Genomic DNA, 16553 nt, shown 5'->3' with positions numbered 1-16553 from the left:
TAAGATGTTTTAATGGAGGCAACATTTTATTTATTGTAAAAGGAAACTCTGAAATATAAAAACAAAAACCATCATTATCATCATCATCATCATCATCATCATCATCATCATCATCATCATCATCATCATCATCATCATCATCATCATCATCATCATCATCATCATCATCATCATCATCAACATCATCCTCATCATCCTCATCATCATCATCATCATCATCATCATCATCATCATCCTCATCATCCTCATCATCATCATCATCATCATCATCATCATCATCATCATCATCATCATCATCATCATCATCATCATCATCATCATCATCATCATCATTTATTGTAATTTTTTTACCAGAGGTAACTTGAGAAAAGCTCAAAGAACTTTCATTAAAATCTAAATTGGAAAAGTTCAACCACATATCAAATGTCGCTATGTCTACTTTACTGCCTAAATAAAATAAAAAATAAAACAGAAAATATAAAAAATTACTTGACATTTCTGATGAAAAGGACAAAATAAACTGTTGGCTTTATTTTTTAGTCCTTTTGAATTTTCTGAAGTCGATCTGCTATAATAAATTCATATATTTTTAGTTTTATTTAATTCTCATTGTTTCAGTAAAAAAATGTGAAAAAGTATAAAGCATAAAGCTCTATACTTTTAGTAATATCAACTTAGTAACTGAAAGTAAAAGTAGTAAATATTTAAATGATATTCTGTAATAATATATACCGGATTTAAAAACTAAAACTACAAATATTGTATTCCATTCATAAAGAGAAGGTAAAATTTTTTTTCTACTTTCTGGTGCTTTTTCCTCAAAAGAAGAAGAGTCTTCAGCCTGTTTGGCTCTTATTTTTGCTGTTTTTTCATCATCTAAATTTTTGCAACAATCATAAAATAAAACATTACTAACAAATTGTAAAAAAATATTTGACTACTTATTGTAAAAAACAATTGTTAAAAAACAATGTCTATAATATATAGAAATAGAAATTTAATTAAATTAATTACTGACCAACTGCTTCTCCAAGTAAACGCACACCAACCAAGCTCCAATCATCATCGGAAATTTCACATTTGGTTCTCACCCTATTAATTTTTGTTCCTTTATAATGGTGCCACCAAATCGTGTCTCTCCAACTAGCCAACTTTCGCACACATAATCTACACTGCCATCTTCCTCTATAAATTCCACTATGTAAAACGATGTCACCTTAAAAAATCTTCAATATTTTATTTTATCTATAATAAAATCATTTCATTTATTAACTTTATTTAATAAAATTTATTACTGAGAAGTCTCTCAACTTCTAAATATTTATCAGGGCATTAGCCAGGAAAATATTTTATACTGCATTTTTGCGATATTGTGAATTTTTATTGTTATTGTTCCCTAAAACATTAGGAATTTTTATTGAAATTTTAAGTCATTGAGTTTTGGGAATTTTAAACCCATTGGGAATTCCGCGGTATACTTGGCGCCATTGAGCTAGCTAACACCCTGTTTATGTAACTTTTTTTAATATATTGATAAATGTTAATAAGTTTTATAAATATTGTTATGTTTATAGAAACTTCAGGTTACTAAGTGATAAGATCAATAAAAAAATTTTTTAAATAAAAATAAATTAATGCGGATGTTATAACAAAGTCAAATTTTATCATATATATTTGATGCATAAAACTAACCGCAACCTTATTTACCAAAATAGTGAATTGACGGAAGAGGAAAGATTATTAAAGTATTGGCACACTATGAAAAAGCTAAACATTTCCGAATTACTTTAGATTTTATAACATGTCCTGTTGGTGGCAAATACACTTCAATATGTAACAAATTAAAAGATTGTGGATAAGAATAAAAATCTCGACATCTTTCCATTAAAAAACCTGTCCCAATCATTGTATAACTATCTAATGATTCGAGCTGCATAATTCCTTTTTCTCTTAAAAAAAATTGATCATTTGGATTTTTTGACCATGCAAACACTCTGCAAGTTTGTAAATAATTCAAAATTCCAAGCTCATTAACTCGATTTATGGCCTGACTTAAAAGGTTTGAAGTGCCACGAAATCTTTTTCTTAAAACACCATTATAACTTTCTGCCCACAATGCAGACCAAAAATCAAAATTGTCATAATTCTCAATATACTCAGGAATATGAAGAAGCACATGCACATTATAGACTAAATGATGCTGACCATATTTTCATACCAGAAGCATAGCTAATTAATGCTTCATTACCAACATGTATCATACTCTTCCAATTATTACAAGAAAAAGCATAAATAGCTAAGTGTAAAAGCATAAAATGATGGTATTCTGTTGAAGGCAGTAAAGCTTTAAGGGCTACAGGAACTACAAACAAAAAGAAAATTCTAAATTCAACGGCTTTCCATAAACTTATTTTATCAATCGATCGTGGGTGCTTAGAAAATTCTGATGCCTGATATTTTCTTAATATACAAATAAAATTAGACAGCAAACTTTTACTTGATGAGATCAGTCGACTTTTTCCTCTAATCTCGCAACACCAAATGAGTAACAATCGACGCACATTTCCAAGATACATCAGGTGCATTGGATCAGGTGGGAAATATGTTACCATTGGAACTATTGTGACTAAGGGAGACTCTCTCAGTTGATGTCCGTTTTTTTCAAAATTTAAAAGCTGTTGATCAGTTCGTTGCACACCAATAGTTTCAGAAAAAACAACTTTTTTAAAATCGTTACAGTATGATCCTTCATCTTGACAATAATCACAAGAAAAGTATCCTCCACATTGTTTTGTATCTTTACAAAAAGACCTGGCTGGTGCATCGCAAACAAAGAAAAGAATTTTAATTCTTATTTTTTGGATAAATGGTTTTTATTTTTTCAGACACTTGATTAAAATCAGTAATGAATGGCAAAAAAAAATCAACTAATGAATCTGGCTTTGAAGAACCAATGTGTATACCTGCAACAAATGGTGTTTGATCTAGAGATTCGTTTATTTAACAAAGTATAGGCCACATTGATTTGTTTGTACAATTTTGAAGCTTAACACCATCTACATTTATTGCTAGTGATACAAGAGTTTCTCCACCATCAACATAAACTTCCTGTCTTAATTTTTTATATCCTTCAGGAATAAATTTAGCATTTAGCCCAGCGTTAATTCTATTTTCTATATTATCTTGTATTCCAAAAATAGTGATATGATTTGTTTGAATTGGTAAAAATTTTATTAGAACATTTGATCTTGCTTAGTAAAGTGGTAGCGCAAATGGGTAAAATATTATCAGGACCAATAATTTTTAACTATGCTAAAAATGCATTTTTTGATATGTTATATTGTATATACCATAAAATAAGTTTGACTTGTAGTGAAAGCTGTTCTAAGTTAGAATTTTTTAAGTTAGAATTTTGGTCATTATCTTGACCTAAATTTTCTAAACTTTGGAAAAAATCTTCATCATTTGAAAAACAAAGTTTTTTAAAAAACTTTTATATTTTTTCATAGTGAGTTGCCTCATTTGTAAAATCAACAGCGGAATCGTCAATTTGAGATATAGTAGGTAAATCTGCAGAGCAGTCAAAAGGCATTTTGTCTTCACTTTTTCTAGTTTTATTGACAAAATAATATTTCTTTTGTGACTCCTATAAAATATAATGTAAAACCTCGCATTATTAAGATCATTTAAAAAGAGTAAAAGAGAAAAAAGTATTCATTGCATCATTTTTGTGTATGACATGTATTACATATCATGTTCAACAATGATAAACAATCTTACTGAGGAAGAATTAGTACTAGTTAACAAATTTGAACAAATAAATAAAAAATATTGAAAAAAACAATGAACAAATAAGAACTTTATTTGAACTTTAACTAAAATTTGAATTTAAATTGTTTAGTACTAATTTGTTCAAGCATAACCTTAAAGAACAAGTTTTTATTATAAATTAAATGTATGACTAGTTCTACATATATTTGGTCTAGGAATTAATTTGTGCGGTTTGACAATGGTTTACGAAACTAGCTTATTGTCTCAGCGTTTCGTTTAGCCACGCATGGGTGCGAAGATCACTGTTATTGCGCATCATTTTCATTATAAATCATTTGATTTAAGCGTAAACAACACTATTTTTAATTTAACTGATAATGTCGATTTTTGTTCCTGATAAAGTGTTTTTGCGGGGGATTCTTCTTCATTACTTTAACATGAAGAAAAGTGCTACCGAAAGTCATCGTATTTTGGTTGAAGTTTATGGTGACCATGCTCTAGCTGAGCGAATGTGTCAGAAGTGGTTTGCACGGTTTAAAAATGATGATTTGTGTTTGGAAGACCAAGAGCGACCAGGACAGCCGAAAAAATTTTAAGATCCAGAATTGGTAGCATTGTTCGATCAGGATTCTTGTCAAACGCAAGAGGACCTTGCAAAATCGTTAGGAGTTGAACAATCAACAGTTTCCAGACGCCTTAAAGCCATGGGTATGATTCAAAAAATGTCTCACTGGCTTCCACATGAATTGAAAGACAAAGACGTGGAAAAAAGAAAGACCATTTGTGAATTGCTGCTTGAAAGACAGAAAAGAAAGGGATTTTTGCATCGAATCGTTACTGGTGATGAGAAATGGATTTATTACGAGAATCCTAAACGAAAAAAGGCCTGGGTAAAGCCAGGTGAACCAGGTCCATCACAACCCAAACGGAATATTCACTGTGCAAAGGTTATGCTGTGTATATGGTGGGATATGAAAGGTGTGGTGTACCATGAGCTTCTGACACCTGGTGAAACTATTAATGGAGAACGTTATCGACGACAATTAATGCATTTGAAGCAAGCTCTGGTCATGAAACGACCAGATTGGGGTAACACTCTAAACACTGGGGTAACACTCTAGTGTGTTACCCCACTCTGGTCATGAAACGACCAGATTGGGGTAACACACTAAATGATAAACTCATTTTTCAGCATGATAACGCTCGACCACATGTCGCAAAACCTGTCAAAAACTATATGGAAAATGTCGGATGGGAAGTGTTACCCCAACCGCCGTATTCTCCGGACATTGCTCCTTCTGACTACTACTTGTTCGGTTGCATGAATAACGATTTGATAGGACAGCCTTCACTTCTTCAGAAAATATCGAAAAATGGGTCTCTGATTGGATCACTTCTAATGATGAAGCATTTTTTCGACACGGAATTCGTAAATTGCCGGAAGATGGGCAAAAGAAGTGACTAGCGATGGACACTATTTTCATTAATGTATTCATCCATTTAGTTTTTGAAATAAACCTTCAATTTTCAATTAAAAAGCGCATGAATTAATTCCTAGACAAAATAGCTAACTATCAGGATATCAGGTTATATGTATTACTATATGCATTTTGAATAATATTATTATATTTATATATTATATAGATCATATTACTTTAAAAAAAGGACCCAGATTCTTTATTCCCAATAACACTGTGGTACTTGAGATTAAAAGTTGAAAAGTTTCTATAAATATCCTGCTTTTGTTCCTCAATGTAGTTTGTAAGTCCCTGAAGTCTTAAGGGCCTTATTATATCTAAAGTTAAAAGTTTAAGAGCATAAAAAAAGTTACAGAAACCCATCTCCCCCTATTTTTTTAAATTTTTTTTAATAAAGAAAATTGGAAATTCTTCAACTTTCAAATCTGCATTTCTTTGTGGGACACTGCTGTGTCCCATGCATGCATGCTTGGTTTTTGACAACATTTAAACTTCCATCAATTAATTGTTTGCAGATAATATACTCAAGAACTATATTCAAATAACTATTATATTATCCTAATAATACGTTAATTTGCACTAATCTTAATCTCATTTCTATAAAGAAAGATAAACTTTATTCGTGGTACTTACATACTTGCTTGCCATTCTCTAAAATATTATAAAATATCTTTACTAAATAAAAATCCAACCTCGCCGCAATGTCGATTTTAAAATTTAACATTTTTTTTTTTAGTTTCTAGCTTTCAAAATATAATTTGAAAGGTTTCTTGTGGGTTTCTTGTGGGATTTACGAAGGAACGTGGGTTTCTTGTGGGATTTATCGTGGGATTTAACATTTATTGTGGGATTTAACGTTTCTTGTGGGATGTGATGTGGGTTTCTTGTGGGATTTAAATGAGAATCATAGTTTCCATGTAAATCCCATAAGAAACCCACTTTGGATTTCCCATGTGAGTAAATACCATATGGTTCCCACATGTAACACATGTGGGATTCCTTCATGGGTTTAAAGTGACAAATATCCATACGGATACCACACGGGAAAATCCGTCCCACGTAAATTCCATCATTCCCACAAGAAACCCACACAGTAACCATGTGGGACGCGGTTTTATTTTTCACTGGGTTGTAATAATAATAGCAAACATACTTTTTTTATGAAAACGTATAATTATGTTGTAATTAGAATTTCAACTGCTACATTCTAACTTTTACAGTAGTAAATACTACTGTAAAAAGTTTAGATGTCGTATAATGTAAATAATGTAAATTTCACTTATGTTAGCACACATCATTGCAGTAATTTATATATATATATATATATATATATATATATATATATATATATATATATATATATATATATATATATATATATATATATATATATAGCATTTATACCATGCAATATATGTTATATCTCTCTATAATACATAGAGAGAGTATACATAGACTATATTATACATATAGTCTATATTACAAACTATATTATACATATACTTTATATAATATAGTTTGAGAGATATTTTTTCTACTTTTTTTTAACAATATTTTTATGTTGTTTTATGAAAATAAAAAAATAATTAATGTAAAACATTTCTATACGAAAGTAACATTAGCTAATAATATTTCTGATATGTTTTCAAAATTTTTTCTATTTTCAGAATAATATTATTAACTTGTATATGTCATTATGCTTTTGTGTAGTTTATGTCAGTTTAAGACTACTTCTTTCCAGTGTTATGCACAACATTACAGTGTACACTGTTGTGCATATAAGATTCGATGCGGAGTTATTGGATGCAAAAATCATTTAGTTCTTTCAGAGCTTTTACTACACATATACATCGAATCCATTATGTTAGCAATATTACAAAATCAATTAAAAACCTTGTTAATATAGAAAAGATAAGAATATGTTCAGTTGTGACTTGCCAAGTTGAACTTCCTTTTAATGAACTTATAGTGCATTTTAAACTACACATTAAAAATAAGGTTTCTATTAAATGCCCATATGAAGAATGTGCTCGCTGTTACAAAGTTATGTCTTCATTCACTGCTCATTTATCTAGGTATCATCAAATCCACAAGATGAAGTTTGAGCAAAATCAAATAAATATTTCATCTTCAGAAATTACTCATGATCACTTAAATATTGATGAAAACATTGACGCAAATGAATTTAATAGTAATGTTATGATTCATTACATTGGTTTATTTTTATTAAAATTGCAATGCCAATATCATTTTCCATCAACATCAGTTCAGTTTTTTGTGACTGAAATTTTAAATCTAAACACATTAAGCCAGTATCAAACTGAAAAAATATTGTTCATGAAATTGTTAAATTATATTCCTTAAAAAGATGTACATTATATTATTCAAGCTGTAAAAATGAAAGATCCATTTGTAATTGGATTTTCAAAAGACAAAGGTTTATTGGGATCAGCGTATATCAGAAAAGAACACTATAGAAAAAATATGAATTTTGTTGGACCTATAGAAGTTTCTTTAGGAAGAAATGAACTTGGTTTTGAATGCTACGCATATTATGTTCCAATAAAAGAAACATTGAAAAGAATTTGTCAAAACTCAAATTTTGTTTCTTTAATCTCTCAACAGGCCAATATCAACCCAAGTTCTTGTGTATATTCAAATTATTTTCATGGAGAAACATTTTTAAACAACTCTTTTTTTCAAAAGCACCCAAATTCATTACATCTGATTTTATATCAAGATAGTTTTGAAATAGTTAATCCCCTTGGTTCCGGAAGAAATAAACATCAAATTTCAGCCACATAAATGATTGTTGCGAATTTGCCACCTCATATGAGAACTATCTTGAATAATATTTATCTTTTGCAGTTATGTCGGGATAAAGATTTGAAGTCTTTCTCTCAAGTTACAGATTTTAAAGAAACTAATTAGTGACTTAAAAAGTTTTGAAGTTGATGGAATTCAAATTGGTATAAAGCTGTATAAAGCTGGTGTTGTTGGCATTTTGGGAGATAATTTAGGTAGACATTTTTTAGATGGATATTCACTTGGATTTAATTCAAAAGAAGGCCATATTTTCAGGTTTTGTCTCATGAAAGGCAATGAGCTTCAAACATTATCTTATACAGATGACATTCGTTCTGTTGAGCATTATAAAAGTTCTATTCTAACTTTAAAGGCAAAACCTGAAGATCGGTTTGTTTTTGGTGAAACATTAGACTCTATATTTAATAATTTAGATTCCTATCATGTTTGTGCACCAGGTTTACCAGCTTGTATTGCACATGATTCGTTTGAAGGTGTCATTAAATATGGTTTAGCTTAAGCAATAAAAAAACTATTCAAGGATGGCTGCTTTACTTATTTACATATTATTGGTGCAATCAGAAAATTTTCTTTCCGTGGTGATGAGAGGGCAGATTGTCCAGCACTATTAATTAGTGATCGACCGAAACCGAAATTTGAGCCGAAACCGATAGTATCGAAATTTCGGTTCAGTAAAGCCGAAGCCGAAACTGAAATTTCGGCCGAAGCCGAAACCGAAACAGCCGAAGTTTGAAAAAGAAAGTTAAAAATCCCTAAACCTTATATGATCACCAAGTTAAAGCAAAAAAAACTATTTTACATATACCTAAGCAATCACCATGTAACATAATTTGATAAAAACTATAAAATGTCAAAAAAAAAAAAGTAGAATATGTCAAGACATTATAATAATTAAAGTTAGCGATTGAAATATTTTCTCTGCAGAATAAAATTTTTTCCATGTTTTCTGGCAAAAGTCTGTTTCTTTCATTTGAAAGAATGTCTCCAGCAGTTGAAAGCAATCTTTCAACTTGGGTAAATGTTGGTGGAGGTGTAAGGAATCTCTTTGCTAATTTAGCCAAACCAAACTTTGCTATTAATGTTGTTTTCTCTTCATACTCTTTCCAAAACTCTAAACAGCATGAAGATGTTGGGCTTTCTAAGTATTCGTTTAAAACTTCCTTTGCCAATTTGGAAGTTGGATTTTTGGACCTTGTATTTTGTGACTCTGCAATGATATTTTGCATCATTGAAGAAAACCCAGTGCTCTCAATAGACGTAGTTTTCATCACAGAAGTAGTTTTATTTTGGCTCAAAATGGAACTGTCTAATTCCAAAAAAACTTGTTTTTTAGCAGCTTGAAAGGCTACTTGGGATCTAAAGAAGTGGTGCTTGAATCTGGGATCAAGAAGTGTTGCTATTGCAAAATGATCAATGGTTTCTATGTCCAAAAAACGTGCCTCCATTGCTTTCTTTAGAGCATTTTTCATGCCAATCACTTCTTCGTCATCAGAAGGAACTTCTGATGACTTCAGGATAGTTATCACAATTGGAATACATGCACTAATGCAAGCATCTTTTCCAGAGAGCAAATTGGTGGCTTCTTCGAAAATCGCTAAGATATTTACCAGTTTTTCACACAGGTTCCAATCCTGTACAGTGAACTCAATGCCGCTGGAAGGATGGATTAGTAGTGTGGTAGCAATTGCTGATTTCAAGTACAGAATTCTTTCAAGCATGTAATAAGTTAAATTCCAGCGTGTTGGGACATCATTTTTGAGCCCGAGCCGGTCAAAATTGTGAATTTGAACCTCTTGTTGTTTGTAAAGCTCAGCAAAGAAGGAGTTTGAAAAAGAAGCATGAGTGCAAACCTTTCGACATTTTTCTATCAAGTTTACAGCACTCTGGAGTGAAAAAAGTTATTTTTTAATCACTAGTTGAAGTGAATGATTTAGACACCCAGCAGACTTGTAAACACACTGTGGTTCTTTAAAAGCTGCTTTTATATTTGCAGCATTGTCTCTTAAGCTGACTGTGACTTTGTCCTTTAGCTCCCATTCTTTCACAACATTCTTAAGTCTTTGAAAAATATTTGAAGCAGTATGTTTTTCATCAAACTTGGAACATGACAGACAGAACTTAATCCTCTCCCATTTGTCTGAAATGAAGTGTGCCATCATGCCCAAGTACTCATGATGAAAGGATGACCAAGCGTCCAGAGAGATGGAAACAGATTCAGCATTTTTTTTGTTAAGCATAACTTTCATTGCAAGCTTAATCTTTTCATAGGCTGGATTGAGCATGCTTCGGTAGTATTTCTCGCTTCCAATGTCAAAGTGTGGTGTAAAAATTGCATGATGGCGTAAAAATCCTGGATTATTCACAATTGACCAAGGCTGTAAGTCGAGGATAATCATTTCAAATATAGATCTATGAAACTTCAGACCTTCTTCGGAGTTTGAATCAATTTTTGAGATATTGTCCCCCCAGCCAGGCACTGTAAATTGCAACATTTCAGTCCTCTGCCGTTTTGATCTGATGTCAAATAAGGGTATTGTTCTTTTTTTAATTGTAAGAAGCTCAAGTTGATCTGAAGTTTAAATATATTTTCAGTATTGTCGGTTGTTGTGAGTATTACTTTTTCAGTTTGGAGATTTTTTAGAGTAAGCTGTGGGTGCCGACTTCTTAAATGTGACAAAAGTCCGCTAAGGGATTGAAGTTTTGGATTGTGCAATCCACGAGATATTTTCAAATGGCAGATATTGCAAGTTGCATATTTGGAATCACTGGCTGTTACGGTAAAATGATTCCACAAATAGCTTTTCTTTCGATTATTTTCCATTGTAAAATTTAGCACTGAGAAACTTTTGATGAAATTATTGATTTTGATTACTTAACTTAAATGTTAACTTATTTAAAGAATGATTTGAGAATAGTAGGGGAGAGTTGCCGAAATTGGAACAGCTCCTTAATTGGAACACTTAGCTTTATTAAGAAACTGGAACTTATTCTACTTTCATGAATATTTTTTCTTGTAAAGAAAATAATTTTCTTTATTTTTTGAAACTTCTAGTATTTAAACTTAAAAACTGCACGTATGTGAATAAAATTACTTTTTTTTAAAGAAAAAAATTTTTGCGATCTAATTTTATCGTTGCATTTAAACGATTACAGAAGCTTAACGATATTGAGTTTGATGATGATTTTTTTAAAACTTTAAATTTTAAGGGTTTCAAGTCTATGTGATATTAAGAGCTTATATCGTAAGTTGTTACTTGTATGTAAATATTTTGCTACAACACCATGGTCCTATGTTGCCCAGAATGGAACTTCAAAAGTTGCCGTAATTGAAACGATGTCATCTCATAACACGCTACTTGACGTCCGAATTATCAGAAAATTTCGTTAGTCCGACTGTATAATATTTTTTAAAGCGAATTTCTTTTATAGACATAGTATTATTGTTAGACATTTGTTGCTTTTTTGGAATTGGTATTTAGTCTTGCTTTAAAGTATGAAAGGATTTTTCTTTTATCTTTTAGTAAAAAATAAAATGTAAAAGTTTTACAAAAGTTATACATTTCTATTTAACGGATAAACTTGTAAGACAACATAAAGTATATACCCAGCATAAGTTTTTTACTGTATATAGAAGTTAATATATAAAGTTGCAAACTTTATATAGTTTATATAGATTTTGATTTATATAGTTAATGATTAACTAAACAAAAATGATGAAAAATAATGATTATATAATGAGTATATAATTAACTTAATCATATATGAATAACAAATAAATATATGAAAAAATAAGCCTGTAATAAGAATATAAAACTCTCCTTATGTATCTTCATAGTAATTTGCTTTTATTTTAGATGCAAACACCACGAAAATATGGAAAATGGAAAGTAGAAAACTTGAAAAAGGCTGTTGAAGCAATAAAACAAGGAGAAATCAGCTTAAATGAAGCCGCTTATGAATTTTGTATTCCAAAAGCAACTTTGTCAAGGCATATAAATGAAAAAAACAAAGTTGCTGTTGCAAATGTGAAATTTCATGATCGACTTACCACCTTACCTAATGAAATTGAAACAGAACTAGCTGATCACTGTTTATTATTAGAATCGATGTACTTTGGATTAAGGATTGATGATCTTCGTCGTCTAGCATTTGATATTGCGGAAGCTAACAACATCACACATAATTTTAACAAACAAACACGAATGGCAGGAAAAAAGTGGTATTATGCATTTATGTAAAGGCACCCACAACTGTCGCTTTGTGGGCCTGAATCAACATCACGTGCACAAGGTAATAATAAAGAGCGAGTGCAATCTTTCTTTAATTTACTTTCAAAGTTATACATGGAAGAAAAGTTAACTCCAGACAGACTTATAATATGGATGAAACTAGTTTATCAACAGTACAAGATGGTCAGATAAAAATTATTAGTGCAAGGGGCAAAAAACGAGTTCGAATTATGACTAGTAGTGAACGAGGAAATTCAGTAACAGCTGTAGTTTGTGTATCTGCAGCAGTATTTTATGTTCCACCAATGTTAATATATAAGCGCAAAAGAATGAAGCCAGAAATAACAAATGGTGCACCTCCAGGAACTGTATTTAGTACTCAAGAGAAAGGATGGATGTCAAATGAAGGTTTTTTAGATTGGCTCAATCATTTCATTAAAGTTGTTAAACCTTCAAAACAATCAAAAGTTTTGTTGATACTTGATGGTCATGTTACACATTCAAAAAATTTGGCAGCGATATATCTAGCACGAAATGCTGGAGTGCGTATGGTATCACTACCTCCCCATACTACACACAGACTGCAACCATTAGATGTTGCGTTCTTTGGACCACTTGGTACATACTATGATGAAGCTATGCGAAAATGGATGCGGTCACATATATCACAACCAGTAACAACTTGGCAAGTTCCAGAATTATTTGGTGACGCATATAGTCAGGCAGCATCATTGAGAATTGCTATGAAAGGATTTCAGGCTAGTGGGTTGTGGCCTTTGGACATAAATGTATTCACTGATTCTGATTTTACAGCCTCTTCATTTACTGATCTTGGTCCTTCAAACAATCTTCAGTCATCTGAAAGTATAGATGGGATGACAAAACTATCTACAGATAAATCAAGTGAAAAAAAATAAAATGTCATGTTTGAGTTTCAACTTTGTCTCTTTTGCCAGTGGTTTCACTTGAAGTAAAAAACAAAAAAAGAAGATCACAAACAACTCAGGCGGCTGATCTTACAAGCTCCCCATATAGACGTGCTCTAGAAATTACACCAAGAAATCAAAAGCACACACTAAATCAAATAGCTTCCAAAAAAATTAAAAAATCTACAAAAAAAAGCTCACGCTAAATCCAATAACTGCCAAACTATTGCAAAAACCACAGGAAAACAAAGTAGCACTTGACTCAATCACCATGGACCAAATGAAATTGAGCACATCAAATAAAATCACCATCGCCACCACAGCACACCACATATCACCACTACCATCCCAAATGCAGAAGCTGCAAGAAAAAAAGACTTATGAATTGCGAAAAAAGGATTAAATATTTGTTGTAATTTTTATTTGTTATTATATCTTTTAAATATCTTTTATTAAAAAGCAAATCAATTAATTTTTCCTTTGAGCCATAAGTTTTATAGCTGTTATTTATTCAAATATTAGAACTGTTCTAATTAAAGAATATATGTGTTCCATTCAAGGAGACCAGTTGCCTTTATTGGAACAAAATGGTGCCTTGAAAAATCAAAGTTTATATCCAATAAGGGTGCGATCAATAGAGTCGAATCATTAATAAAAGCATAGTAGGGTTGTATATCTATATTATTTAATTCATAAATGTTTTCATAGTTAAGCCATCTTTGGTTAATAAATATTTTTTCCTAAAGTGTTCCAATTAAGGCAACTCTCCCCTAACTTGAATCAATTATAAAACGTGATTTCAATTAAAATTTCTACAATTGTTTTACTTAAAAATTAATTTACTAACAAACAATTGAAATTAGGAAATCGTCATGATCCGACTCTAAATTTAAAAAAAGTTAGGTAGACTTTTTTAAAAAAATCTTATAAATGTTTCGGTTCATTTCGGTTGTGGTTTGAACCGAAATTTCGGCCAAAACAGGAAAAGTAAAAAACTGTTGAAGCAGAAATTTCGGTTTAATAGTAGTGAACAGAAACTTTCGGCTTCGGCCGAAGCCGAAAGTTTCCGTTCACTACTATTAATATCAAAAGGTGATGAATTAAAAGGTCACGCCGTTCAAAATTGTTTTTTTTTTTCGTTTTCTTCCCCTTCTATTAATTGATCGAATTTTTAATTTTAACCATGCTGTGTGGCAGTTTATACTTTTGCTACGACAAATAACAGAGCTCATTTGTGCAAGTAAAGTTTCATTACCTCAAGTATTATTTTTGCAACATTTAATTAATAAGTACCTTGAACGAAGAAAAAAATTATTCCCTGATAATCCACTTCGTCCTAAACATCACTACATGTATCATTACTCATTTTTGATTATGAAATGTGGCCCTCAAATGAGACTTTGGACATTAAGAATGGAGAGTAAGCACATGTTCTTTAAAAGATCTGCTAGAAGTGCTCAAAATTTCATTAATATCACTAAACATTTAGCTGGGGCTCATCAACTGTTGCAGTCATATGTTTGTAGAAAAAGTTCATTTTCTAATAATGATGATGGTGATTCAGATGGTGTTTGTTTTGATGGCTCTATGTTTTCAGTTGAAGTAACAGAAGCAGTTGCTGCTTTTCCATACACAGAAAAGTTTTGTTCATTTAAATTGACATATAAAGGAATTTATAAAATTATTTCTCTACCAATTGACGAATTAGCTGATTATTGCCATTATGGGGTTATAAGATTGGTTTCAATGTCTATTTAACTTTAAAACATGCTATATTTGATAAATAATTAAATGTTTATTTATCTGTGTAAGGCAAATAGACATTTCAACTAATTTAATTTTTTAACTAAAATTAAATTTGTCTAAAATAATAAATCTTGAGTATTTTTATTAATAATTAATTATTAATAAAAAATTATTAGTAATTACATTTGTATTTAGTATTAGTTTTATTCAGATAAAATGTTTAAACACAAAATGTTTTTTTTATGGAAATTACTATTTTTTTTTTCTATTCATGAAATATCAATTTATGGTTCCAAATAGCATCTTAATTATCTTTATTATTTATAGTTTTTCATAATGATCTTTTTAAATGGTTTTTTATTAATAAATACAAAAATAACTATTCACACAGCAGCATCAGTATTATTCACAGAACATTTAATGCTTGAACATTAACCAGTAATATTTTTTTATAAGTATATAAAAACTTCGTTTTCTATTATTTACTAATTTAAAAATAGTTAATCAGTTGAACAAAAGTAAAAGAAAGTATTTTAGAAAGAACAAATTTAATTAAATCAACAGTATTTTGACTTTTTCTTCTTTAATTTGGTTTTTTATTTTTTTAAATTAGCATTTATTAGATGTAAAGATTTAAAATGTTTTATATTTTTGATAGTAAAGAATTTTTTTTTAAATATTTTTGATAGCTAAGAATTATTTTTAAATTTAAAAGTATTAAGTAAAATACATATAATACTATAATTATATAAAATATTTTAAAGAATAACATGACTTCAGTTTTGGATTTATTCCACAGAGAATATGGAAAAATTATTAAGAGAAAAACTAGTTAGTGTCTTTCCTACAATGGATCATCGAAAAGTTGACAGAGTCATCAATGGTTTATTGTTGTTACGCCTTTAGACAGAAGATGATTTAAAATATTTGAAAGAGCAAGACCTAATAACATTACTGCCTCCAATTAAGTCTAGACGTTTTTTGTCTGTCAACCAGTAGAATTATTACAAAAAGTTGCTTAAATACATAAAATAAATACTACCCATAAGATTTAGTTTTATAAAAACTGAGGTAGTTTTAGATACTAATAAGCTTATATATAACAATTTTAGATTTCCTGATGCATTTCTTAATGAATTAAATGGTAAGGTGATATTCCATGGAGTTGAAACATTAATGTTTAGGATGGAATCCAGGAAAGAAAATGCAAATCGTAATGTCACTTTTCTATCAAGTATACCTAGTATTTTAACAAAAAGAATGAAGATGAATGTTCACAATATTGAAAATTGGGGCCCAAATTTATCTAGTGAATCTGTGGAATTAATAAATATCAAGGTAAAAATTTAATAAACCGGTTTTTAATCAATTTTACTTAGAGATTTTAATAGTTTTCTTTTACTTTAACAGGAACAACTTCAACAAATCTATGCAATTCTGCCATGGAATACAAATGATGTTAAAAGATGTATGTCTGATACTTATTCGTTACAGCGTCAAACAATAAATGCAGTCATTCCTTTTGCAGAAGTATTGATCACAACAGTCATAGGTACAGAAAATAGGGGCATTCAGCG

At 30.2% G+C, this 16553-nt stretch overlaps 1 long non-coding RNA gene and 2 pseudogenes across 1 annotated transcript in view; 2 read left to right on the top strand and 1 right to left on the bottom strand.

Moving 5' to 3' along the window:
- Positions 1 to 16553, top strand: part of LOC149880540 (uncharacterized) — a 186998-nt gene that overhangs the window by 61693 nt on the left and 108752 nt on the right. The window lies entirely within an intron of this gene.
- LOC149880543 (uncharacterized) lies at positions 1700 to 5897 on the bottom strand (annotated as a pseudogene).
- Positions 11281 to 13617, top strand: LOC145181145 (uncharacterized; annotated as a pseudogene).

This window comes from Hydra viridissima, unplaced genomic scaffold (genome assembly GCF_058129835.1).
Source record: "Hydra viridissima isolate aposymbiotic clone 2 unplaced genomic scaffold, HvirCarnegie_v1 scaffold_13, whole genome shotgun sequence".
Classification (NCBI taxonomy): Eukaryota; Metazoa; Cnidaria; class Hydrozoa; order Anthoathecata; family Hydridae; genus Hydra; species Hydra viridissima.
The sequence above is the reverse complement of the archived record's forward strand: the minus strand, read 5'-3'. Positions and strand labels throughout refer to the sequence as shown.